This window comes from Mauremys reevesii, linkage group 12, assembly GCF_016161935.1.
Source record: "Mauremys reevesii isolate NIE-2019 linkage group 12, ASM1616193v1, whole genome shotgun sequence".
NCBI classification, from domain to species: Eukaryota; Metazoa; Chordata; order Testudines; family Geoemydidae; genus Mauremys; species Mauremys reevesii.
The window spans coordinates 4,434,562-4,462,410 of NC_052634.1; the positions used below are offsets into that span (position 1 = coordinate 4,434,562).

A 27,849-nucleotide genomic window follows, 5' to 3' on the forward strand; every position below is an offset into this window, starting at 1 on the left:
GGATGCCTCAATTTTGATTCTTGAACATTTTAGACATGTGTGGTGGTCATACTGTTGGGGACTTTAACCCCGACAGCGAAATTCGTTGTCTGTTCACAAAGAGACAGTCAACACCAGCAAGGTCCGATCAAAAGCCTTTTATTGATAAGTGCAGTGAGAACCAGGCCCTTTTTACAGCTTAGCATTAGCCTATATAGACAGTTTTATTACGTCATACATCACTCACTTGAGCAAAACCCACCCCCCTTTGTTTAACAACTTAAAACTAGACACTTTTAATATACACACATGCCTAGACTTTATGTCTACAACTTTAGATTATTAATTATCTCTTAACAAACACCCAAAAGTTAGAAATACAGGGGAGTTTTTAAACAAACCTATAACTCAACCAAAAGTTAGAATCTGAACCGTGGGATGCTAGAGTTCCTTATCAGCTCTTCAAACACTGTCCTTAGCACAGCTAATGGTATGCCAGCCATGCAATCCCTGGTTTATCTCAGGCTTGTCTCACGTTTTCCAGGGCTCTGTTAAACAATGCTGCTTTTTCAATACTTTTCCACTCTGGGATTATCCAAAACCTTTGCTAGCCTGATTTCAGTCAGGTTAGCATAACTGTTTTATCTGCTATATTTTCATTCAGGCCTAACAATACCATGAAACCTCATGCTATTGGAAGGAAAATCTTTAATCCTATTGGACAGCTAACAGTCTATTTCAGATAACAACCCAGATGGTCCTTTGGGTGGAGGACCTAGATACACCCAGATATGGATTGATTTATGTCTAAGCTTCCTCAGTCTCTACCACTGGCATCCAAAAGTGTTAATAGGAAACTCTTTACTGTTGCCAACTTGAAATAGTTGGTTCCACAACACAGAGAACATTCAGTTATGGAAAAAGATAAAAAAATACCCAGAAGAGAGACTAGAATATTATGAAGCTACATAGGAGCCTATTTACAAGCTTTGCAGAAAGAGAGACTAACACATGGAAGCCTGATCTCCTTGCTTCCTGGTACAGCATAGCTAACAAAGCACGTTCTTGCTTTATCCTGCACATGCTAATGCTAAATCTACCCTTCTCTCTCACCCATCTCTTCACCTGAGCTACCTTGTTATTTTCAACTTAGTGGATGAACATTGCTTACTTGGGCCCTGATATAGCAAAGCATTTAAGCATGCACATAACATCAAATGCAGGAGTAGTTCTCTGGGCACTAGCCTATAGGTAGATGTGGAATGTGCATTGACCTTGTATTCACCCCTCTGAACAGGGGTGAATTTCAGTCCTTGTGCATTGATTTCTTATTAACAGTGTTGCAAATTCTGCAAGTGATATCTGATTCTCACTTTTTGTGCAACAGACATTTAAACAAATTTAAGAAGACAGGGAGGGGATGCAGTAGATTGGACTCTAAACAAATTCAAGACAGAGTTTGGAGAATTAGGGTCTGCACTGGAGAGATTTGACTGGGGTCTGATTCTCCCCTGCACTGAAACTTACTTGGAAAAGCTTTTAGCATCCACAGTTGTTCTGGCTAATTCTTCAGTAACACACAAATGAGCTTGATTAATTTGACTCTCCAGCATGTCGCTAACTAGATTCTAAAGGGGAAGGCAACTGTTTAAGTCTTATCAAAGGCGTCACTCCTTACGCTGTTACAAAACCAACCAATATTCTATCTAAAATGGTTGCTAATAAGTATTAACTCCTCTTTCAATTGTTCCACATAAGTCATGTTTTCTCTTGCTGTCCCTCATGTGCATATTTTTAGCTTCATTATTTCTTTGAAGATGTGCCTGAGTGATCTGTTACTTATCTGCTTGTACATACCTCCCAATTATCTTTGTGGGTATTTTTCTCTCCATCCCCCTGGAATGGGTTTATTTCTGGTTTACTCTTCTCCGATGCTTTCCATGTGGGTATGTGGGTGGCAGCATGTTCTTTATCAAAGCAGAGAGACATGATTAGTCCATTCAGAAAATGTAAATGCAGCTGTGTGTGTTATGCAGCATTTGGACAAAAAAAAAAATAGATGTAAGCGGCAACAACGCCCGTCAATAATAAGACACAATGTTAAGCCCGATAGGTAGTCCAGAGTAATCATGAATTGAGTCACATTTTAAGGTCCCAGTGGCTTTAAATGAACATGCTGAATCTGTGTAAAACTGTTTCATGACAGCTTATCAAGATGCAGTCCAAAAGTAGCAGAATAAGTGAAATGCATTGTGAGTGTCCGTGCTTTGTAACCAATATTAATTTTGATTCATAGCTCCTTATCTGTTGTGTATGGCTTCATTTATCCCGAATCTCAGTCTCACAATGGTAAATACTGCCGCTTTACAGATTAAAAAAATATTTCCAACATTTGAAAATTGAAAGATGTGTATTTTATTTTACTGCATATTTCAAGAGACTAAATGCTAATACCATGGATGTGTAATTAAAATAAATTATACAGAGAGGTTGAAGTGCATCCGTCAGGTTTACAAAATGGAATTCATAACTAACAACTAAGTAGTGTGAATGTGTTCACATTCCCTTGAATGCTAGAACCGAGATCTAGAATCACTCAAGTCACATTTACTGACTCATATATTACACCAACTAAATTACCATTGTGCATTGATTATTCACCCCAAAAATACTTGGGATTCCTTATGAGAATCAGAATTTATCAATTTAAGATTCTATTCATCTTGGGAACTTATCTGGCCTTTATTACTGCAGTATCTGAGCACCTCAAGCCTTTAAGGTACTTATCATGGTGAAGTACTGTTATTCCTATTGTAAAGATAGGACACTGAGGCACAGAGAGGATAAGGAACTTACCCAAGGAGACACACAAAACCTGTAGTGGAGCAGGGAACTGAAACTAGGTGTCCCATGTCCTAGATTAGTGCCTGACCACTTTCTTTTCTGACATTCTCAGACCTGGATCCCTCATTCCCTATTCAGGGGCCCAAATAAAAGTGACCCAATTTTGAGGAGTAATGAGTTCTCACAAATCTCACTGCTATTAGTGGGAGCTACAGATGTCCTACGCCATTCTGAAATGGGCCACTTTTATTTGGGTGCCTAAATGTGGAGTTAGGACCCTAATTTTAGACATCCATGCTTGAAAACGTTGGCCTATGTAAAATTACTCAAATTATGGTTACATTTAAAGAAATAGTGGTAAGGGCACCATTCCTGTCCCCCATTTAAAACCAGCCGCATGCTGTTAAACAGCAAAAGTCACTTCTTTCCTACGACACAAGCATCCAGCTGAATCATTTGTATTCTACCTGGGGTTAAGGGAGCTTGCAAAATGTGTTTGCAACTCTACAGAAATACTTCTTCAGCTCACAATGACACCAGATGAACGTGTAAGTGCCTTATTTACAGTTTCTGAATTACTTACTGATAGGAATAATTAAAGCTTTTTAATTAGAGAAATCAAAAAGTCAACACCAAAATCCCCACGTTAGGGAAGAGTTCTGCAGACTATGAACCATTAGTAGTATTAAAATTATTATTTTGTTCTATATTTGTAAAGCACCTAGCACCATGGGGTCCTGGTCCAAGACTGAGGTGCCTAGGCCCTATTGCAATGCAAATAATTTATTAAAGGAGCAGTATTTATTTACTGTTGCACAGAGGTAGCACCAGTCAACTATTAAGTACCCATTATCCTAGCTGCTGTGAAAACTTGGAGTAAAAACACTGTCCATGATCCAAATGCTCACAAAATAGTTATAAAGTAGTATTTTAAATTATCTGTTGTGGTAATGCTAGCATGGGGATCGGTGTAACCGGCAAAGATAAAGTTATTTAATGGAAATATTCCCATTGGCTTCACTGAATGTTGGATTAAGCCCTTAGAGATGTGGGGCCAGATCCTCAGCAAGTGTAAATCAGTGTAGTTGCACTGGCTTCAATAAAGACAGGCCCATTTAAACAAGATGAGGATCTGGCCCACGCGTTGTAGGTTTCATTCACATCAGGTATTTTCCCAGCTCTGGCTGGCTCCTAAATGAACTTTTCTTCACTTCACTGTCATGTTCTTTATAATATTGCTTCGTAGTCTATCCTTTATATTTCTCCAATTTCACAAATTGTTTTAAGTTGCTGAGTGTAAAGCAGCCCCCTGAGAGTCGCAATGATTGTTCATTTGGCATGTCTGTTTCCAGCAGAATATGTGCCAATTAAGAGGATTTGACTGTCCTTGTCAAAGACGGAAACATCCCTATGGGGCACATCTGGGATGTGAGATGTTAGAGGAGTCTCTGTTGTTATTTCCAAAGGCAGTTTTGAAACTCTTGATCATAATGTTGTTCATGAAGTGTTGTAACTACTCAGGCTGTTTGAAATTTTCTGTCAAAACATTTTTTCCCATGGAAAACTGGCTTTTAGCTAAATGAAAAATTTCAAGGAAAGTTTCTGCTTCCCTCAAAAAAAAAAGTCATATTTCATTAGAAAACAAACCCCCACAGTCCCTACCCCCAGAAAATTTCAGCCAAACTTTTTGCTCTTTGGCAGTTTTGAGGTGACATTTTTCAGTTTTCATCCCTGGAATAACTAGTTTTCTGGTTTCCAACCGGTTACTAAAAAGTCAAAATTTTTCTGCTGAAGATTTTTGGCTTCTATAAACATTTTCTGCAGGAAAAAGCAAAACATTTTTTAGAATACAACACTTTCCGTTTCCACTTGCAAGAGATATCAGTTGTGGAAAACGCAGCCCATGCCACATGGATGAGTAATCATGAGGGGTGAAAGAGCATTTGCACATGTCGGGCTTTCATTTATCTGTGAATTCCTTATTCTTTGTATCCAGGAGATATTGTTTACATATCTGCAGGCAGCTCTTCCCACTGTCAATTAAGAATCTACACATACAGATGCTAAGAAGAATGTTATTCTCCAGTTGCTTCATTGATTCAAACAAAACTATTGAATGTTACCCACAGCACAATCAATGGACATTGCCAAGCTCCAATCCTGTCCTTGTTACCTTCATTCAATGTAAGAGTGGTAGCTTTAGTAGCTTTTAGGATATCCATCTCTGCAACGGACGTGTCATTGGACAGATGTCCCAAGCTTCATCAGAACAAATATATATATGGAAAGCGCCTGGGGCCAAAACAAATATAGGGGAGTATAACTGATGTGCTCACACAAATCAGTCTGGAGCCTGTGAACCATGGCAGCTGAACAGGATACATGGGAAACTGTGCAACTGTTTGGTTAATCGCATATAAAGACTTTAACCTTTAGGTCAACTAGTTCCAAGTTGCTCCCATCTTGTGTCAGTTTGGTGCTACATATGATATTGTATGGAGACTCACTCCAGTTACTAGTGGGATAAGTATCCACAACTGACCCCATTACTGGAAGTCTCAGCAAAGACACCAAGGGCTGAATAGCCCAGTGGAGTCCATGGAGCTAGGCGGATTTACACCAAACCAGGAATCTGGCTCATTGTCTAAACTTTTGTCAAAAACTTTTTTGCCCTCCTATTGTAACTCTTTGTTTTAACATTTTCCAGACCAAGGAAGCATTGCACTCAAGACAGGAAACCCACCACTAATTTTACAGCGTTAAATTGCTTTACGTAAAGTTAGATCATGAGACAGTTCCTGTGGCTATTAACAGATGCATTTCACTGCAAAAAAACCCAACACACAAATCCTAGGAACTGCCTCATTATGTTTATTTGTCAGGACTGTGAACTCCAACGGGAAAATGCAGGGAGCCAGGAATGTAGTAAGGTGTGTGAAGAGAAACACGTGCTTACCACACTGCTTTAATCTACTCTCTCATCAACTCTCTGAAGGACCATAAAGGTCTCCTGCTTGGAGCTTAGCAGTTCACCAATGTCCCCCCGTGCTTAGGTTTGGGCTTCTATGCTGGAGTCACCCTCAGCAAATAACAAAACGGGCCACGTTTATTCCTCGTTTCTGAGGATGATGAATAAAACAGCCAATGAAGATAGCATGGTCAGGGCATCAGTGGTTCATTTCTGCCTTATTTCCCCAATTACTCATACCCAGCATTCAATAATTAAAAACATTACTGGGTCTTTATGGCATTTAAATCTGAAAGATTATACGCTCCCAAACATAATGGGATGGAAACAGTCATGAATATATAGAGCTCTGTTAATGAGTTTTTGGAATAAAATGGATATGAAATATGTATTATTCCCTTAACTAGAGCCAGTCCCAACTATTAGTTATAAATAATATTCATTATGGTAGCCCCTACTGGAGATCAGGGCCCCATTGTAACACACAGTATGAGACAGTCTGTGCCTTTAAGAGCTTACACTCTAAATAGACCTGACAGACAAAGGAAACAAAGAGGGACAAATTGACTTGTCCCTAGGTCACAGTCAGGATTCGCCCTCCTCGCTCCTGGCTCTCAGTCTACGCCTCTATCTGCTAGGTCATGCTATTGTCTGAGCCCTACTGAGCCGCTCTCTCACCGACAGTGGGTTTACACCAATGTAACTGTACTGAGGCAACTGGAGTAACTTCTGATTTCCACTGCTGGAAGTGGATGGAGAAACAGGGTCTGATGCAATGCCCACGGAAGTCAGTGGAATCTCCGAGCTCTGGCTCAGACCTGATTAATGTAGCCTTTTTGGTGGTTATCAAATCATCCCTGAACTGATCCTATATTTGTAAAACCATTTTGATGATTATGTGATGAAGGTGTTTGATTAATAGTTTTCAGCCTAGGGTTTGTTTACAACTGTTTGCTTCAGACACTCAGCATTCGCTATCCATCTTGTGACGGGTCCTGTGGCACTGTTTCTGCTCCTGAGAGGATGAGTGGAAGTTTTAGAAAAGGAGAACAAATACGGACTAGTGAGCTGTCATGACAAATATTTTGTGCTAGAAATGGTACAGCTTTCAGGATATGTGGACATTTTCAAAAATGCCAGGCAAGGATCTAAATACACACAAATAATATGACCTCAAGTGAACCAAACCAGGTGAGTTTAAAAGTGATCATAAATCATTATTTGTGAAATACTCAACTCACTACCAGTGCTAACTGCAGAGACAGCACAGTTCATGGAGACTTGAATGGGACGACAGGACACCTGAGTCCTGTTCATCACTTTAATGTTGATCTGCTGTTTTGTCCATTTAGACCAGCGGTGCCCAGCCTAATTACACAGGAGGGCCACATAAACCCAACCACACCCTTGTGTGGGCCAAACAGATTCTGTTTCATATGTATTTAGAAATAAACACTATGTACAGTATTGTCTATTTAAAAACAAATAAAGAAAACAGTGCATAAAACGTGCATCAGAATTATAGAAAATGGAGAAAACCAGTAAACGCAACTAAACTAAAATGACGTAGACATGATGACAAAGCACTAATGACTCAGCCATTAGTCTATTGTGTTGAAGCAGGCCGCAGGCCCTATGAAATACTCTGGCGGGCTGTGTATGACCTGTGGGCCCTAAGTTGGGCACCTCTGATTTAGACTGTAAGCTCTTGGGAGCAGGGACTGTCTTTTACGCTTTTACATAGCACCTGGCACAATGAGGTCCCAGGCTAGGAGCCACTGCAATAACTAATTGACAGACATTTCTTACTTCTTTGCATTTGGATTCCAGAAAAATCTGCATAGAGCTTTTTTTTTTTTTTTTAAACTTTAAAACAAAACCTTAGCAGTCCAACAGGGACAGTGTTTATTCACATGGGGTGAAATTCACTTCTGTGGAGAGGATCAGCACAAGGCCTCAGCAGCATTTAAATCTGACTTAAGCCAATTGTTTTTTGCCCCTCTACACAGGGTCAATTTCATCCCAGTGCAGTTAGCTGGGTCTATCGCTACAGTAGCAAGACCCATGACCCAGCCATTACTTCTAAGGGCTCTTCAGCGCTGCGGCAGAACTCCTGCGCTTTGAAGCTGATCTGCTTTGCAAGGCATTGACAAGCCGAACTTTATTTGAACACATATGGCTGGAATAACCTTTCCCATGTCTCAGGGCTTGGTCAGTATTGCTAGCATTAAGTGATTTGCAGTAAGATGAGAAGCAACAGATATTTCAAGGGAACAGGGAGCTAACAGCACTGCTGGGGTGTCTGCCATGGTTCTCAAAACGGGGAGTTCCTACCAGCCTGTAGTTTGTGCAGGGCACCAAGTAGCCCCCAATCACCCCAGCCAGTGCCTGGATTCCCACAGGCCTAAATTCTGTCCATATTTGAGGTCACCCTGCTCTCTCCATGTAGGCAGAAGCATTTCTTGGTAATTATCCTTTTCCAGGAGAACTTGCCCAAACACCCATCTCCTCTGGTTGTTGCTTAATCCCACGAAGCAGAAAGCAAAGCAAATCAAGAGGAAAGAAGCAATTAGTGTGACCGAGATCTCAGATAGTTTGGGATAGGAAAAGAAGCAGATGGCCAAATGGCCAGCAACCAGCTTTGCTGGGACTAGCAGTTAAGGAAGAACAAAAAGGCAAGAGGAGAGGCTGTGGAGTTTGTGTTCCGACCTTAAGAAGTTCAGAAGACAAGAAATGCAAGTATCCGAGAGTGTCACAGCACAGAGAGCTGGGGCCTGAGTGTATTGGACACGTGCCATTAAATACAAGATGCTTCCATGGAGATCTTGTGAGGGGATGCAGAGCCCAGGGCTCGCAGTTTATAGCTGTAGTAATGGCAACAGATTATGGTGCGAGGATGGTTGCCCATCACATGCTCCTGTCACACTGGAAATTTCTCTCCAGTGTGATACAGCCACTGGATCTCAGCACCCCGATGTGAGCCGCAAATGACAGGGCTACAACAGGCCTCGCTGCAAGCCGCTCCTCCTCTCAACGTTTTTCTCTCCGACCAGCAGGAGTTTCTGTTTTCAAAGCTCAGCTCAAAGAAGAGCAGAACCCAAAGGCAAACTGAATCCAAACCTTCTCACGTGCTCAGAAAACCCTATTTGGTTCACTTCTCTCCCGACCCAGGTTCCCAGGTTAGGTGAAAGCAAATACATCCACTAGTCTAGGTTACAAAGCATAACTAGAAATCCCTTACTACTTCCCTCCGCCCCCGTTGCTATTCCACTCTTTCTACAGAGCAGGTCTAGGGCCCCCTTGCTGCGGGATCCAGCAGCCGCAGGGAAATGGACCAATCAGGAGTCTTTCTGAGCTGCAGCATCTGCTCTGCAAAAGTCCTGGACATTGACTCTTATTTGAAAAATCCACCTGGATAGAGGCCCAAAAAAGGCAATGTCCAAGGAGCTAGTCCCCGTCAGCATAGCTCATCCACCTCCCCAGAAGGTGGTAGCTATATTGGTGGGAGAAGCTCTCCCATTGACCTAGCACTGTCTACACAGGGGGCCAGGTTGGTATAACTACGTCGTTCAGGGGTGTGGATTTTTCACACCTCTGAGCAATATAACGATACCGATCTAGGTCTGTAGTGTAGACCTGGCCTTAGTCTGTGATTTAGAAAACATGGCCTTCAGCAACTGATAGCTAATTGTCAACAGCTGGATTTCACCTGTCCTGATTGCAAATGATTGGTGTACGTCTACTGTCTGGGGCAAACAGCGGGCAGTCATCTCTGCTGGTGTGAATGGGTGCAGCTCCCTTCACGTCAATGGATTTCTGCACATTTACACCTGCAGAGAATGTGTTCCACTGTTTTCTGACCTATCGCCCACTAGCAGGGAGGAGGAAGGCATCATTTCCATAAGAGTTGACCCTTCGCCTTCCAGCCTGGCAGGCTGTGTTCCAGCCACAATGTTTGCACTGGCTCTTTATCCATGCTAGAGATGTGCCAGACCTGCAAATGAGAACCACTATTTCCTTTTCTGGCACATACTGGTACCTCTGGTGCAAGCATCAGCTACATGCTGAAATAAGTCCCAAAAGGTCAGAACCTGAGCCAACTTCACCTTAATCATCCATAAAGGATAACTCGTTATTTACATTTATCCCCATAGTAACTGGGATGTCCGAGGGATCTGTGAGCAATAAGTAGCCAATCAGATTACCTGTTTCCACGTATAGGTCCCCCGAATTAAAACAAAACCCAGGAGTCAAGAAATCTAGAAAACTAATAGAAACAAGGCAGAGCAAAGCTGTCTCTAAAGAGGATGTTTCCTAAAGTTCTTCATAAAGTGTCCTATCATCTTTAAGGGAAAAATTAGCTGATGGCCCAAAATAGAGAACGATCATGTCAGATTCTTCTCCAAATCTCCAGTGTCTGGAAAGGCTCTGGAAATCTCACAAGAGCAGGCTTCCTAGTAAGAGCTCCAGGAGAAAAATACACCAAGAACATCCAGTATTTCAGCTTCTAGTACCAACTGGAAGTTGGAAGTGCCAGGATGCAAGGAAAAGGAGAAATACCCCATGGAAGGGCAGTGTATTGTCTGTGGTTTGATTCTGAGCTTTAGACAATGGTTTGAGTCACTGTGTCTGAACAGATGCACTTACAGAGACTGATTGTTGGTCTGTCTCAAGGCTTTTGTCTGGCTGATGGAATGGTTTTTATATACTGCAGGGCCTGTTCCATGGAGAGCCAGAGAGTGGTGCAGGCACCAGGCATCAGTCTGCATGCACATTGCTTCAAGGGGAGCTGCAGTTGCTGCACTGTACAAATAGTTCTCTTCATCAAAAGCCAGTTTAAGTTTTCCAAGTATGGAGTCCTTTACTCAGCACACAGTAGATGGAACAATGCTCACTGGGCGTTTTGCTTGTATTAAGGATTGGACCTATAGCATGTAGTACAAGACAGCTCCATTTCAGGTCTCCGCTCTGCTTAGGTAAAACAGAGTAAAGAACAATATTATGGTGGCTTTTTAGCCTCAGCATTACTCCCATTTGAGTTCCAGGGTTTGTGACAGACCTTTAGGGATAAATCCTGTTCTCATTTTCAGACAGGTCCAATTTCCATCATTCCCCACCCCAGCATCACTGAGAACAGGATTTTGCCCTTAGTGATTAGTGCAAATGGGATTTTTGGAACTACAGAAAATATGTTGCCTCTGTTAACTTCCAGCCCAGATTAAAAAGTGCTGCCCATGTGATCTCGTGCAGATGAGGGAGGGTCACTGTGATGCATCTGGTTACAAAAAGCCTTTGCTCCAAAAGGACAGGTAGTTTTCAGATTCACAAGAGTCTACTTTCCCCATGGAAGTATCAGCCTGAAGCAGTTTGCTCTGTGCTGCCCAGGGGCCTTAGGCAATAGACTGGAATCCTGGAAACAGACTCTGTTGTTAGGTTACGGTCTGCCCAGGTACTGTAATTGGACTTCTGGATCCTAATGAGCTAGACTGAGAGTTGATGCAGTCATCTGGGAGATGGAAGCACTGAATGGGACAGCCACAAGATAGCACAGACACTGCAGAGCTCTCCCTACATCTTAGCTTGGGAGGAGGGGAGGTGTCTTTGCAACCACTTGGAAAAACCCATAGAAAATCAGCAGTTTATAGCAGGGCTCTTCTGCTGTATTTATTTGTGCTACCCTAGCAAGCAGCAGGCGATGGGGAGTGGTTGCGCTGGAGATAAGTTACCACCATGTCACCAACAAAGGGTAGTGGCCCCAGATGGGGAATGAGCAGCGGGAGCTGATGGATTCTAAGGCACAAGAGTCCAAATTTTACACACCCAGTATATGGAATAGGGAGTGCAAGGCTGGCATTTCCAAAGAGCCTAAAACAATGAGGTGCCCAGGTCACCCTGGCAGTCAGTGAGAGTTGGGTGCCTCACTACCTGGGTCTTCTTGGAAAGTCCCATTCTAAAACACTGGCTGGATTAGCCCCCAGATGCTTTTCCTCCCCTGCTATCAACTGGATGTGCCTCCATAAACAGTGGCCCCCAGAACACAGCTGTGAAGTAAGCCCGGGGACTAGTCAGCAGACTGCTACTGACCCAGGAATATTGTGGGTGCGGGGGCCCAAGGGAGGCCAGGGCGGAGGGTAGGAAGCTCTCCGCCTTCTCGATTCACTTTCTTAACGAGGGTTTTGTTGCAGCCTTGATGAGTCACACCGGGGCCAGGCTCTGTGGAATTGTGTGATCTAACATGGCACGTCCTGTCACATTGCATCTCGCAGTAACTCAGCTCTGGGATGCCTCACTGCTTCACAGGCTGCCTCCCTGCTGTAGATTCAGATGGGGAAGATCTCTCCCAGGGTGCAGAATGGAAGGGAGTGCGAGTTAATGGCACCGTACTTTCGCACTGCATTGCATGTGCATTTTCATTCCCCAGCCTCTGCAGTTTGGACGTCACCAGGAAATGGATCCCTGTTGAATTTACACCAGGCTCGGATTGCTAATGCAACACTAAATAATATGGGTCCCAATGGCGAGAGTGATGATATGCCATGTAACATTGCACCCTGCTAATGGCTACTCTCTGTGCCCTGGCCTTCTCCAGCCAGTTGCACTGCAAGCAGTAGGCTATTGAATGCCTGACTGAGATCTAAATAGATATATATTTCTGCTTCCCATGCTAAGGGCCAGATCAAAACACCATTGACTTCAGTGGGAGGAAAGGCAGGCCTGGTATCAGTAATTCTACTGGAGAAGGCCTTCTCTTGTATCTCAGCAGGATGAGAGGGATGCACTGCGGAATGGGTTAGGCTGGTTCCCTCCATGAGATGAATCAAGTGAACAGAGAGGAAGAATATCCCAGTGGTTAGAGCACTAGCCTAGACTCCGGCGGGTAGTATAGACGTACCCTTAGACAGACAGTGCACACTCCAAGCAGGGCCACACCCCGTCCCAGAAGTAATGTCAAGACATTGGTGCACTAGGATAACCAAACAGCTTTGAGGGAAAATTGGGTTTCTGACCAAACTAAATGTTTCTGAAAGAGCGTCCTCCTTCTGCAGAAAATGTCAGTTTTTCCATCCAAAACCTGAACCCCCCCACCCCAAAAAAACCCAAAATGCTTTCATCTTTTGGTTGAAAGCTTCCAAAAGGTCAGTTAAGAAAACGCTGCCAGAGTTCCTCATGAGAACTGCAGTTCAGCTGCCTTTGTCTCTGCTATCATCCACTCCACATCTCCCATGATGCACTATGGCCAGGGATTCCATGACAGGGGCTCAGCAAGAGTTCGAGTTAAGCACCTCTTCTAGAATAAGGATACGTTCCTGAACTGGGGCCCATGGCAGGTCAGATAATTGCTGGTCATTTTAATGGAGAGCTACAAATCAGTAATGCAGGACTGTAGAGGCCGAGAACTGCGTAGGACAAATGAGCCAGATCGTAGCTGGTGAAAAACGACATGTCTATTTACATAACAGGTTTACTCACTCAGTGCTGCCTCTGCATGGACGGATTGATTAGATGACCTCTTGAAGTCCCTTCCAGCCCTACATTTCTATGGTTAGACGAGTAGAACAGGATGAGGGCATTGCAAGTCAGGGTGAAGATGCAGTGGCGGAGCTAAGTGGGAACAATGGTTATCAAAGGACATTAGAAATCAGGGTTGAAGAGCACTGGCAGATCTGCAAGAGGTGAGGGGGGAATCGCACAGCACCTTACCTACTCTATCAGCATTTTTACTCACTCATCTTGAGAGACAAAGCACTGTGTCATGTTATGTTTCCTTTTAGTTTCAAATGCAAGGAGCTAGCAGCCAGCCTAAAAAGCAGACACATAAATCCCAGGTTGATTGACACTCCATACATCAGGCCAGAAAGGATTTATTAAAAGAGGCTTCCCAGCAAACATTAGTCATGTGGGGTTCTGGGCAAAAACCTTCCAAAACATTTTCACACGTACTCACACAAATAAACAACATTAACTTGCTTCACATCCCCCTTGAATTGGCTGCTTTGGCAGATAGTTTTAGAAAATGAGTTTACTGGCAGGAATGTTCACAGAATGATCAGATTTTAAATGAACAACAGATGTTACAAGTGAGAGGCAAATATCTGAACTTATAAATCGGAAGATTCATTTTTTTTATTACGGCAGAACCTAGCGGAGCCAGTCACGGTCAGGACATACTGTGCTGTCTGCTGGACAAACCTAGATGGAAGCTTGAGTCTAAAAGATATACTTATCCAATCAGAGAATAGAAGCAATACTATGTATCCAATCAAAATTAAGCAATATGGCTCAAAATGTTGGGTATCAAATATTTAGAATGAACAATCTACAGACAAGATTTGATAGAAAAAGAAAATGTGGGGGAAGGGGAATTAAAGAAAATCTTTAATTTTTCCCCTCTCACCCCCAGGTGTTTTGATGACATAATTCTTTAAAATTTCAACCAGCTTCACAGTCAGTGAAAAGAGAGGGGGGTTGGGGGGTGGAGGGGGTGGCAAGAATGTCACATTTGAATTAAAAAAAATTCAACAAGACGAGTACATATAAAAAAATTGCAGAAATTATTCAGTGGATAAACTCAAATTAATAAATTCCAGAACTCTTTAAATAGCTCAAGGAGCAGTCAAACCAAACAGGAGGTTAAATTCATTTAATAAATGAATGGCTTAGCTCTGGTCCTGTGGAATCCAGTGCATGGGCAATGTACAATAGTGTTAAGAAACAACTGGATCTTTGGACAACATTGGACATAAGCCCATTGGAACTGCCAGACTGGATCAGAACCAAGGTTCATCTAGACCAGTATCCCATCTTGGACAGTGGCCAGCACCAGATGTTTCAGAGGAAGCTGTAGTAGCTGTGGGATAATCTGCACACCACCCCGCATTAGGCCTCATCCTGGTCTCTAAAGATTAGAGATTGTTTTAAACCCTGAAGCATGAAGTTTAATGTCTGAAGCTGTATCCCCTTGTGGGCCTTCCAGGTGCACTGCTGCAATCCTGGATCTCCCTGCGGGGAAGAAGTCTCTGTCTCTGTCTCACTGGCTAATTGCCCCTTCCGTCCCATCCTCTTCGAAGGAGTGAGATGGTTGGGGGGCCTTAGACACAACGTGTTCTAAAACAGGAAGCAAGCCCAGTGAACTGGGCTGCCCACCGGCCTTCCCCTGGGGTGTCCATGCCCTTTTCTTCCAGCTCAATTCACAAACATCCCTCACTCCCTGGTGTCTAACTGCTCCTCCCCAGTGGCTGCTTTGGTCAGCAGGCCAGTCTCTCCTTAACTCCGCAAGCAAAGCTCCTTTCTGGCAGAGCCAGTTCTCCATTCTTCCCAAAGTGAACCAGGCTGACTCCTTTTATTCCCCCTCCAGGCTTAACATTGGCTGCAGGTATAGGGGGGTGGGGCTAACTGGGCTCATCGATTCTCCTTAACCCCTTCACTGCTGGCATTGCAGCTCAAGCTCTCCAGCCTAGGGAGGGGAAGGGTCAGGTGGACTTGATCCCAAGCTGCACCATCCACATTGCTAGCCTGAGCCCTGCTAGCACAAGCCTGTCTGCCCAGGCCAGGAGGCACAAGTCTGTCCACAATGTAGCCACACCCCTAAAGCCAGCTGGATTTGGGATAGCTGCAGCTAAAGAAGGTTCTTAATCCCCCCTGTGTAATGCTGAAAGAGTGAAGCACCCCTATCCCCACATATTCTTGCAGAGAAAATGAATAGGTGTCTCTCCTCCAGCTGTCAGGCAGGAGCCAAATCTCTGTCTCTTTCTGAAAGGCAGGTGGGTAGAGAGAGTGACATGCTGTTCATTTGAAAGGGAAAATTGCTGGTGGAAGCTATATTGATTAACACCCAAAATTGCGGATTTCATGGATCACCCAGGTGTGGGCTCATAGAAAAGTCACCCCTCTCTGAAGGGGAAAGAGTGACTCACACAGCCGCAGCTGCTGTTCCGAGTCTGCAAGGACTTTCCGTGCACTTCTCAGGTTTCCTCAATGGAAGAGGGTTTTAAAATACATGTTTAGGTGATTTCTGGGTTGGGAGAAGATGTCAGCTTGGAAGTCCTGGAAATTACATGGGGGCAGGGGGAGAATGGTTGTCTTAGATTCTAAGGCCAGAAGGGACTGTTGTGAGCATCTAGTCCAGGGGTAGGCAACCTATGGCACACGTGTGCCAAAGGCGGCATGAGAGCTGCTTTTCAGTGGCACTCACACTGCCCGGGTCCTGGCCACCGGACTGGGGGGTTCTGCATTTTAATGTAATTTTAAATGAAGCTTCTTAAACATTTTTTAAAAATGTATTTACTTTATAATATATAACTAAACTATTGTTACATGTAGACTTATAGAAAGAGACCTTCTAAAAACATTACAATGTATTCCTGGAATGCGAAACCTTAAATTAGAGTGAATAAATGAAGACTTGGCACAGCACTTCTGAAAGGTTGCCGACCCCTGATCTAGTCTGACCTCCTGTACAACACAGGCCAGAGACCTGCCCCAAACTAATTCCTGTTTGAACTAGAGTGGATCTTTTAGAAAAAAATCCAGTCTTGATTTTTAAATTGCCAGTGATGGAGAATCTACCATAACCCCTGGTAAATTGTTCCAATAATTATCCTCACTGTTAAAAATGTACACCTTATTTCCAGACTAACTTCATCTCAATTCAACTTCCAGCCATTGGGTCTTATCTCCCAATTCTGCATGAGTTCTTGAGATTTGAAAATTTTCCCTTTCCCGAAATGGAATGAAAAGTGAAAATCTCAATATTTGGAGGGTGTGGGGAGGAAAAAATCAGGTCAATCAAAGTGTTTTGTTTCAATTATTTGAAAATATTTCATTTTATTGTTGATCTATTTATTTTGATACCTTTAGTGTAAACTAACTAACATTTTGAAACAAAAGTTGTTTCAAGAAGAAAAACAAATTATTTTGTTTAGAAAACATCAAAAACGGATGTTTCAACAACTTCAAAACTTTCAAATAAACATCTGTATTGAGGGTTTTCTTGAACTGTCTTTATGTCAAACAGTTTTGGTTTTGACAAATGGACATTTTCTGACAAAAGAGTCAGATTTCCACCAGCTACCAGAAACCAAAGCACACGGAGCAGGCTCAGCAGCATGGACAGCAGATCCGTAATAAAAAAAGAGCTTCTTATTTGCTGACAATCTAGTCACAAATTGCAATAGCACGAGGTTCTAGTGGTAAAGGCCAAATTTCTACATTTATAGGAAACTGCCACTGAATATCTACTTTCCTTTGTTTCTTCTACAAAGCCTGGTACCTCCCATATAAGGGCTGGGCTGTTCAAAGGCCTACAGGTGTTAGATACCAAATCCCACTGAATTTGACTGGCCACTTTGAAGTCCCAACCTAAATGAATGGCCTAGTCCAGTGCTTGTACTGGTTTTCAATAGCCTGACATCACTGATGAAAGCACAGCAGCACCCTGTGTTCTTAACCCGGTAATGCTATAGTCGTGCTGTGAGTTTTTCCTCCATGTACTTTATCCCATTGTTCCCAGTGGAGGTGGGCACCTGATTTGGGAAGAGAGACCCTACTGATTCCCCCACCCCCCAAAAAAGAAAAACCTACCACTTATTTCCCTCCCCCACAAAAAATGTAACTAAAACTCAAGTGAGAATCTAGGGCCTGGTTAGGAGAAAGGAATCATTGATACCCCTATTCTACAGATATGGAACTGAGGAATCAAGTAACTTGCCCAAGGCTGGGGTTAGTATGTAGGTGTGGGGTGGTGTTGGTGACCTGTGATATGCGAGGTCACACTAGACAAGTGGTTCTCAACCAGGGATACCCAGAGATCTTCCAGGGGGGTGCATCAACTCATCTAGATATTTGCCTTGTTTTACATCAGGCTACAGAAAACACACTAGCAAAGTCAGTACAAACTGAAATTTCATACAGACAATGGCTTGCTTATACTGCTCTGTGTATACGCTGAAATGTAAGTACAATAGCTTATGTTCTAATTTTTACCATACAATTATAAAATAAATTATATGGTAAAAATAAGAACATAAGCAATTTGTCAGTAACAGCGTGCTGGGACACTTTTGTATTTTTATGTCTGATTTTGTAGGCAAGTAGTTTCAAAATGAGGTGTAACTTGGGGGTGTGCAAGACAAATCAGACTCCTGAAAGGGGTCCAGTATCCTGGAAAAGTTGAGAGCCGCTGCTCTGATGATCTGGTGTTTCCCTATAGCCTTGAACTCTGATTCTCTGACTCACCGGGAATTTGTGGCAGAGCCAGGAATTAAACACAGATCCTTCCATCCTCTCCCGCAAGGAGATTCCAGAGAAGAGATTAGCATTGTTCTGTTTCTACTCACACTCTGGTTTTCTGTGCCCTAACCTCTCCCTAATCTGCCATCGGGAAGATATGATTCATGTTACCAAATTAACACAGCGAGCGCTGAACAGTGCAATTATCAAGAAATAAACTGCTGTGAGCAGAAAATATTGTGGCACCGGCAAGAAGAATCATTAAAGGCAGTGACACAAAGGCCCATGAGGCGGGGAGCGGGGGGAATGTTCCACACCGGAACCACGGTGCTAACAGCAGTTCTGAGCACTTACAGGTGTAAGTGCTTGTTGCTTTACAGAACATACCTGGGGAACATGCAGACACTTTCTAGCAAGAATATTCAGTTAGACTCAAGGCACAGCCCAGATGGCGTGCAGCAATATTACTGACCCAGGGGCCAGAGATCTGGACGTTAAAATGTCTTGTTCTTGCGCCTGTGACTGACAAAGGGCCCAAATACTGTGGTGATGGGAACAATATGATAGATTAGATAGCTGCAGGCAGTATACCAAGCAAAGACATGAATAATAAATAGATGTAAGTCGTTAAAAGGGCCTGAGAAAGCAACTTCCTTTAGAGAGGCAGTCAGTGCTTAGAGCTGTTGAAAGTTTACATGCTCCCTGCACTTAAACAAAACAGCTCCTGGATTTTGTGCTCTTTGCTCCCACAGCTACCCTGTGCTTGGTTAGCCACTGGTTTATTTAAGGTCACTATGGAACTGGGGCTAAGCCTGGCTAGTGTTTTACCTGCCAATGCTGAAATATCAAATGCGGAGCCAGATGGGGTGGAATCTCTGCATCTGCGACAGCAGCACTGGTGCGTTAACATGTATCCCAGACTCAGAGGGCCATCCCCTCAGCTGGTGCATTGAAGGAACCTGCCCCCCCAAGCCCTTGTTCTTACAGTTGGTGGCACCCCTGATATCCTCATGGGGGCACCGTACCCGATCCTGACTCAAGGCTGGGTCCTTCCTCCCCTTGATTCCTTCTCCGGTTGACCTCGATTGCTCTCCCTTATCAATGCATTCTCACTCTAGGAAAATAGATGAGAGGAGAGAATCTGGTGGCTTCCCTCCTCTCAGGCTAATGCTGCGCTTCAGGAATTCACAGCATGAATTATTCAAGCAATAAACATGTCTGTCTGTCTGTCTTCTTGGCCCTGCTAGGCACCTGTGGGTTCGGAGGTCAGAGCCCATATGCTGCCCCAGAGTCTCTTCTCCCTTTATATCACGTTTCTTACAATGCTGCTGGAGGAGGAGAAATGAGGGACCTTCCTCTCCAAATGCCCCCAAAATAGTCTCTCTCTCCCAGCTAATGCACGAGTCTGCATTTTCAGAGGTGACCGGCAGCATGATTCAGGGCGGTATTGCGGTGTGTAAGTATTGCTTAGGAATTTACTTCTGCAAGGCAGAAATGCCTTCAAGGTAAATCTATCTTTAAATAGCTTCCCCTAAGAGTCCTGGGAGGCTTGCTGTCATTAACAATGTGGGTGCATCTGGGTGTCAGCAATCCGAGGAAACGTGCCAGCTGGCTAATGCTGCACGGGAGAAGTATCTTAGGAAAGGGAGGCAGGGCTGTTCTGAGAATGCAACTGCAGCCTCTGCTATGGCTTATGTTTGGGTAGGACTCCGTGGAGCCGAGTCACTGAGACAGCCTGCCAACTGAATGTTCCCAGCAAACAGATGTGTCAGAGGCTGGACCCACGGCTGAGTAAGCTGTGAATAATCAACCAGAATCATCACAATGAACTCCGAGAGCAGGCCTGAGTCAGTAACATCTGTATCTAGCATTAGCCGCCTTGCATCCCACGCAGCTGCTGTCTTACTCTATGGGGAAAGGTGGGATTCCAGCAGGTGTACCTCACTCATGTGCTGCCTGTTGGCAAAATGGCAACCAGCCGTGAGAGTTTTGTGGAACTGCCCAATGATTTATGTGAATGTCTTTGGGTTTGGTCCACTCCAATGCACATCCCTCTGCCCACCCCTCAGTCTGCTCCGAGTTCCACCTAGGGACTTAGCCAGTGATTTTCTTTAAAATTTGCAACAGGAGGAAAAGCCTGAGAGTGGGCAGTCTTAAACGTTTGTCATTTTGCCTTTCAAAATGGGAACGAAAAGAGGATAAGCATCCACAAAACCAGGGCCTTGGGGACAGGAACAGCAATGCCTCCTACTAGACTAAAGACAAGTCACAGAGCAGATCCAAGACCGTATTCGGATAAGAGTAAGATACAGATGTGCATTCTTACTAGAGCCTTTGGCTGGATTTCATGCTACCTGTTGCCCAATGAGATAACAGGGGTCAGCCCTCTGTGTGGCTGGGAAAACTCCAGGTATCTGCTTAATGAATGCATCATGACTCAGACTTTCGCTAGCACCTTGCCCGGAAGATGAAATGTTTCGCTGTGAACAATATACATTTAACAGTGAGACAGCAGGCTTGTTTGCCACAAATTTAATTAGAGTTGTAATACTGGCATTGCAAACAGATCCAGTTTTTTTTAACTGGGAAGAGGGATTTGGTTATTAAGAAAAGAAGAATGCAGATGGCTTATCAGTTAGCTGGAATGTTTGTAGGCTAGCAAAGGCAGGCCCAGCAGAGATTTTCAGAGATGCTGAAGGTGGGGCATTGAATGCTTTCTACTCAACATTAGGAATATACAGAAACCACAGACAGAGGGGTTCCACCGCATTTACTAACATATACAAGTCCTCCCACATGGGTGCATTCACTGCTGCACTGGCAGAGGTCTGGTGGCTACAGCAAGTGAAAACAAGGCGGCCCTCTCCAGGGGTTCCAAACTATTTAAAGGGATACCAACCAACTCCCACACATTACAGTTCTGAGTTGTCTTCTGCATTAAAAAAACAACCCTGCCAAATCTTCAGCCATCCTCAGATGCAGCACTACTAGAGACTGTTCTGTGCTCATACATTCAGCACAGACGTGGTGCTCTGTATCTGCCACTACCAGTTTGGAAGGATGCAAGCAATACCATGGTCTGCTCTGCTAAATGTTCATGCAGCAAATGGCTGGGCAACTTACACATTCCAGTGCTAAACCGCTAAGCTTGTGCCTTTCCCAGTAATCAAATGTGCTGCTTAAACATTTACAAGGAGCTTAGGGGGAGCTGCTGAGTACAGCAGGATTGTAGGAACTGGCCTCTCTACTTGTTTGGTGTTTAATCAAGAAAGTACAAGGGGGGATTCAGATGTAACCGCCAGTTTCTGATAAACATTGAGAGCTGCATAAAGCCCCACTGCCGTGCCTCTTGCTATAGACCTTGGTGTGCAATGCTCGTTCTTCTAACAAGCAAGCTGAACTGGAGAGGGAGTGTGTGTGTGTGATGGTGAATCTCTTTATACCTCTGCAACCACCAACTATGTGTAACCCCCACACCTCCTGGGTGTGGTGTCTGTCCCAACTAGTGGCACCAAGACCACTTAGAGAGAGAGAGGTTAAAATGAGTCTGCTCTACAGCCTTAGCTAACAGGCAGTTGGCTTTTAGCTCATCTGGTAGAGGCTCATATACTAAGCTCCAGAGGTCCCTGCTTCAATCCTGCCAGCCAACGACCGGGGTCTGTCAGCGTTACACATGCAGTCACTCTGAACTAGGTCACTCATACCTTTATTGCTGCTGCTTCAGTCTACACAACTGAGCACAACCGTAGAGACCAGTGCATGCTCAAGAAGCCTCATTCACAACATTACCTGACTTCAGGTGTCACGCTCATGCGAATACTCTCTGCTGAAGCCCCGCTATCCTGAAGATGTGCCTTATCCACTCTGATTTCCAGTAGCATGGACATAACATTGCTGAGTTATGTAAAGTGCTTTCGAAGCAATATTCCAACGTTGGCTGGCCCTGTTGAGTATAGCAAAGGTGTGGGAACTGGGTCAGCAGAAGTCTGTGGCAGTTGCCCCAATGTACAGCATGAGGCTGATGATTTGTAGGATGGTAGCACAGATCAGGGGTGGCCAACCTGTGGCTCCGGAGCCGCATGCGGCTCTTCAGAAGTTAATATGCGGCTCCTTGTATAGGCACCGACTCCGGGGCTGGAGCTACAGGTGCCAACTTTCCAATGCTCACTGTTCAACCCCTGCCTCTGCCACAGGCCCTGCCTCCACTTCACCCCTTCCCCTTCCCTGAGCTTGCCACGCCCTCACTCTTCTCCTTGACCCCTAGAGCCTCCTGCATGCTGCATGAGGCACAGGGAGGGAGGGGAGGTGCTGATCCTCGGGGCGGCTGGCAAGCGGGGTGGGGCAGCTGATGGGGGCTGCTGACATAATCCTATGGCTCTTTGGCCATGTACATTGGCAAGTTCTGGCTCCTTCTCAGGCACAGGTTGGTCAGCCCCGACCTAGAGGCCTCAATTAACACTGAGGATATTGCCCAGGCTTTGAAAAATGAAAAATCTGAAAGCTTTCTGCTTTTCAGACACCAAGAAAGCAACAAAATTCCGAAAATGGGAGAGGGGTGGCAAGTCTGTTTTAAGATGAAAATGTGAGGTTTTCAGTTTTCTGATTCAGGGAGGTGGGGGGAATAAAAAATTTCAAAGTAAATAGACACTTTCTACCAAAAAAATGTTACACAAACAGTTTTCCATGAAAAATGTTTTAACAGAAAGTTCTTGGCCACCCCCAATCCTGGGTCTTAGTCTAGCAGTTAAAGCAATGGACTTTTTTTTTTTTTTTTTTTTTTTTGAGGCCTCTGATGTTGGCAATACCATTCAAACCCAGGCACAAAGTTAATGATGAGCTGCCAGGCACAGAGTGTCTGAGCTGTAATTGGATGGTTGTTCCCCCACCCCGTAACATTTCCTGTAGCAAAGTGCTCTGGCTAGCCAATTGCACTTAGTTTGTTCTGCAGTTACTGTCATTTCACCTGCTTTCATAAAGGAAATGCAGGCACTCAGAAAACCTTTCGGTGCATTTGTCAAAGTGCTTCTTTGTCCTGTTGAAACATTATTTATCAGCAATAAAAATGTTCCTCATAGCAATTTTTGTCCGTGATTCAAAACAGACACGTCATCACTCCTGTGCTTAACATTATGCTGTCCGAATCCCCTGATTAGAGAGACGAGGCAATATCTTTTATTGGACCCACTTCTGTTGATGAGAGAGACAAGCTTTTGAGCCACACAGAGCTCTTCTTCTGGTCTGGGGAAAGAATTCCTCCAATGTCAATTCAGGTCTAGTGTCTACAGAAATATAGACTCAAACTATGTTAAGGACGTTATTAAGTTTACAAATCAAGCACTCAGGAGTTAGGAAATACCAGTATTAAGGTTGCCCATGCAACCTTACATTATCCCTCGTGTGTGCATTATGATACAAGTCTTTAGTTACATGATCACCTACTATTTTTTCCACAAGACCCTTGCCTCATCCAGTGCACAGGACTGACAGTGCTCAGTTAATGAGCAGCTATTCAATATTTTGTTGTTTTAATGCATGTAAAGCCTCCAGGCTCCAGGGTGATGGACATCACTCTACACTGCTAAATAAATAGATCCCCAACTATGATGCTCCAGGGAATACTGAAATAAAGAGCTTTTTTTTTTAATTGCTGTAAAACCACAATTTTTGCAAAGGGCACAGAGGCGCTTACAGAAGTCACAGTGAAAAGCAAGAGAAAACCTTTCAGCCCATTTATCAAAGTGTCCTCAATTCCCACCTGCAGGCAGGTGAGATGAGAATAAATTGATAGTTTAGAAACAAGTTTGGTTCCTCTCATTCCTCAGCTGTATTGTGAGGGTTCTTGTAGGTAAAACAGGTGGTGACTCTGTTGTCTGGTTAGCCAAACCCTTCCTTGTCTCTGGCCATTTTATGAACTGTTGTGCTTTACCGTGAAGCAGTGTGATTTTCTGTGCGACAGTGAGGAGTGTTTTCTCTTTGCAAAGTAATAAGGATGCAAATCTCCCTCCCTTCTTGGGAGTCAAGAGCACGTTCTTATCATTCCTTTCTGAAATTAAAATAAAGGTCAAGTTCAAGGTAACATGGCCATCACACCATGGGAGGCAGCGTGCAATCAAGCGCTGATCTCTCTTTCCCACCTTCCATAACAGGCCAGGAAGGAAAATGAAAATAAACTGTCACATGGGTAACTTTTCATAAGATCTACTCTCTTTCAAAGCAAAAAGGCATAAGACAGACACAAATTACACCCTATAGTATATTCGCTAATTAGAATCTTTTAGCACTGTAGGAAGTCCCGGGGCTAGAACCAGCAGTTCGTTGCACTGCAATCCCCTTTTGACAACACAAATTACTACATGACCCTGGGAAGAAGGACTGAAGCCCAAGCACAACTGCCTTGGGGGGAGGCCGAACCCAAAGCTCAAGGACTGCAGCCCTGGGCGGGCAGTGGGGAGTAATCTGAGCCTTGCCACCCAGGGCTGAAACCAAAGCCTGAGCACCACCGCCCAGGGCTGGAGCCCTCAGGCTTCGGTTTCAGCCCTGGGCAGCAGGGCCCCGACTTTGGCTTCAGTCCCAGCAACTCTATCGCCAGCCCTGGTGATCCCAGTAAAAGAGGATCACAACGCACAGCTTGAGAACCACTGGGCTACACTATGTCTCACTAGATACACGCCCAAGCAAAGGAGATATGGAGAGCAGAGCCCTTGTACAATAGACTTCAACCTTGGGTCCAGGCCTGTAGTAGGAAGCAGGCACTGTCCACTCTGTCCCCTGGAAATGGCAAGGGCAGGCAGGGAATGGGTGGAACTTTGGCTCCACCCTCCACATTCACACCAGCCAAAGTGACTGGGCCCAGGCAGGTGACATGCCCGTACCAGCAGTAAATTGTTACTTCCCGTTGAGCTAGCAGGCAGGGAATTGTGCCTCTGAGTTACGCCTCCCCAGGGCTGCTCTTAGTGCATTCTGCTGCATCAGGATTGCTCAGGGTTGTGCCCAAAATGATCAACTAGCCCTTAATGTCAATGGCTACATTTTATTTGCAAATGGGGGTGTAGCCTTCCTGAACCTGTTCCAAAACCCATTAAAGTCAAGGGAAGGCCTGCAGTGAGAGGACGCATGCAAGCAGCACGTCATTGCCAGTGAACTGTTCTACAGATTTACGGAATTTTGTTAAGGGCTTTTTTTTTTTTAAATGCATTTCACACAAGTTTCTGCCTTCTCTTAAGGTAGTTTTGCGTTATCAAAGGGCAACAGGAGAATAGAAAAAAGTGATATTGCTGCATTTAGCACTGATTTTTCTCTTCACACTGAGTCACTTAAGCTAACATTTAATTAATTTGTGACACTTTGACAGTTTTCAAGAAGACATTTGTAGAGCTATCAAGCTGCATTGATAGGACTGTCAGACAAGCACCTTTTGAATTATCAGCTATTAAGGACCCATATGCAACAAATTTACAAGGTTTATCACACAAATTGTTCTCTGAATGAGCAAAGCACACAAAGAGCTCAGAGAAACACAAAATACCCCATTGTTCACAGGGGAGCTTGATATTTACAAATGTTTTGCTATTTTGATCACTTACTTTGTTTAATAAATCAGGTTTGGCTTTGTCTTACCTTAAGGGAAGCGAAGAGGCCTTGTTGCAGCACTGCCTACCCAGGCTGGCTTCAGTCTAGCCACTGTCTCAGATTCCCCTGATTGAGATGGGGTCTCTCAACCTTCCCAGTTTGGATTCAATACCAGGGCCAAGCCTCCATAAAGGCGCACGAAAACAGCTTCTCTGCCCACCTCGGCTTTTCCCCGTGCCACTCTCAGCGCTGAGTACTAAGATATAGGGACCAGACCAGCTCCAGCCTTCCCTTCCCTTCAATCTCCTACTATAGCAACTCATCTCCCTCCCGCAGCCCTTCTGTCTCAGCCCTATATAGAAAACACCTGACCACCCCGCCCCAGCAGGGCTGTCTAGCTCCAGGCTACCTGGCCCTTAAAGGAGCAGGCCACCTTGTTATAGGTCTGTTCTATAGGGATTTGCCAATATACCCAAGATTTTCAAAAGTGATTCGTGATTTGGGGTGTCCAACTTGGAACCCCATAGGAAGTGGTGAGCATTGAAAATCAGGCACCAGTAAGACGTCTCAAGTTGGGCACCCAAAAATCAAGGCACCCAAAATAATCACTTTTGAAAAACCTCACCTTTAATTAATGAGATTATCTTGTACCCGACCAATTTCTGGGGGGGCGGGGGGTGGCTTAACATTCAGGTGTAGATCTGCAGCTTTAAACCCAACATATCTCTTGTCAAACACCCAAAAGTCACCTGAGCATCTGAAAGTGCTGGACATGAATGGATTCAGCCATGCAGTACCACTGAGAGAGAGATCAACACTGTTACCCCCATTGTATAAATAGGGAAAGTGAGACACACGACGTCAATGAGTCAGTCTCAGAGCTGGGAGCAGACCCCCAGAGTTCTAGCTCCTGGCCCCTTTGCTGTACCTACTAGACAATACTCCCTCTCCTGTACTTTGCAATGTTTGAAGTAGCCCATATGCCTTGCTGACACCAGGCCAAGGCCAGCCAGGATGTAGCTAGCTCCACATGACCTCAGAGACCAACTTCACTACAATGCACAAGGGCAGAACGGTATCATAAGAACAGCTGTACTGGGTCAGACCAAAGGTCCATCCAGCCCAGTATCCTGTCTACTGACAGTGGCCAATGCCAGGTGGTGCCCCAGAGGGAGTGAACCTAACAGGCAATGATCGAGTGATCTCTCTCCTGCCATCCATCTCCATCCTCTGACGAACAGAGGCCAGGGACACCATTCCTTACCCATCCTGGCTAATAGCCATTTATGGACTTAGCCACCATGAATTTATCCAGTCCCCTTTTAAACATTGTTATAGTCCTAGCCTTCACAACCTCCTCAGGTAAGGAGTTCCACAAGTTGACTGTGCGCTGCGTGAAGAACTACTTCCTTTTATTTGTTTTAAGCCTGCTGCCCATTAATTTCACATATCATAATGTGTCTGGTTAGCACAAAGCCACGTGTTCAGCAAGTGCCCTGCTCCCAGATCGCAGCCTGGGAGGGGGAGCCCTCTTCATCCCTCACTCGGTCATTAAAGTCCTAGCCAGCAGGCAGGCTTCACAACACATCACGCAGCATCTACGCAAACTACAGAGTCAAATGCCCTTGGGTTGTGCCCAATGCCACATGACTGCCCTTGGAAGACGCGAGGGTAGCTCCTTTCCACTCACAGAGGAAATAGGTTTAACTTGGACACTGATGGGAAACAAGGCCATCCCTCCTGGGGCTGACTCTAGCACTGACCTGCCTCCACTGCAAGCCACAAACACATCCTTATAACCAGAATATTCTGCTTGCTGCTTCTGTAGAGCATCTGGCATTATCACTTCTGATAAGCTCAGGGCAGCTATTATTGCTTGCATTAAAATTCAATACAGCATTCCTTTGTTATTCTTCTCTGTGGTTTGCTGAAGGAGGAGTTCAGGCATGCCCCCTGCTGGCTGTGAGGGCATGGAAAGCTACCAGTATTGCAAGCACTTTAGGTACAGTACAGCCAGTGCAGGCTGTGGTGACCGAGACAGCATTGGTGCAAAACCAATAACACTTCATCCTGGGTAAAAATCGTGAGAATTCTTCATTTTATCAGGATTTCCAGAGTGAAATGTCGCATTTGCTGCTTGAGCAAATCCTCCCATTTTAGCCCAGATCAAATCAGCAAACACCCAGGAAATCATCAGGAACATCTCACTGTCTCTTTCACTCACACACACACCACCACCACCACCTGTGTTGCACACAGCT

The 27,849-nt window shown here is 44.5% G+C and overlaps 1 protein-coding gene and 1 long non-coding RNA gene across 3 annotated transcripts in view; one reads left to right on the forward strand and one right to left on the reverse strand.

The window, feature by feature from the left end:
- The window catches only part of DRD2 (dopamine receptor D2), a 65,825-nt gene that overhangs the window by 5,113 nt on the left and 32,863 nt on the right, over window positions 1–27,849 (forward strand). The window lies entirely within an intron of this gene.
- Window positions 1,837–25,902, reverse strand: LOC120375858. Of its 2 annotated transcripts, XR_005586842.1 has the most exons (5): window positions 25,637–25,902; window positions 21,809–21,962; window positions 13,493–13,591; window positions 13,262–13,393; window positions 1,837–1,946 (listed from the first exon to the last, which is right to left on the reverse strand). It is a non-coding gene; the product is annotated as an uncharacterized LOC120375858 (long non-coding RNA). The 2 variants fall into 2 exon arrangements; XR_005586843.1 differs by lacking the exon at window positions 21,809–21,962.